We start from the raw sequence: 521 nt of genomic DNA on the forward strand, positions 1-521 counted from the left end.
ATACGTTTATTCATTTTATGTATGATGTTGTTTTATGATTATCAGGCTGATTTAGTAAATATGAATGTCATTTTTTGGTGCGAAATATCCTCCTGTTAAAACTTAGAAGCTCTCGTCGTGAGATTTCCAGAAAATGAAAGTAAAAAAATATAAAACATCGTTGAACTTAATTGGATGAGCGCAGGAAATAGAGAAAAATGTAAATGTTTTGACTTCCAAAATTTTTCCCTTCCATTTTTCCTTGATATTTTCAAATTCATTTTTGTAGACTTTTTATTTCCTCTAAAAAGAGAGGAAGAGAAGAGGAAAAAAAATCATTTGATTACATAAAGATTGGAGCATTTTTGTTTTATTTTTCAAAACGATATATAGGTTAGTCAAAACTAATTTGCAAACGATCACCAGTTTCGTTTTCGTCTTAAAATAAGATAATAAATTGCATAAAGAATAGCATTTAATCAAAATTCTCTCAAATCAGAAACAACTCCAAACTTTCCCCGCATTCCTTGCACCCACTAAGC

At 29.4% G+C, this 521-nt stretch overlaps 1 protein-coding gene across 1 annotated transcript in view; it reads left to right on the top strand.

The window, feature by feature from the left end:
* LOC119586843 overlaps positions 1-521 on the top strand; it is a gene marked incomplete at its 3' end in the record, with an annotated part of 157,934 nt that overhangs the window by 144,884 nt on the left and 12,529 nt on the right.

Source organism: Penaeus monodon, chromosome 22 (assembly GCF_015228065.2).
Source record: "Penaeus monodon isolate SGIC_2016 chromosome 22, NSTDA_Pmon_1, whole genome shotgun sequence".
Lineage (NCBI taxonomy): Eukaryota > Metazoa > Arthropoda > Malacostraca > Decapoda > Penaeidae > Penaeus > Penaeus monodon.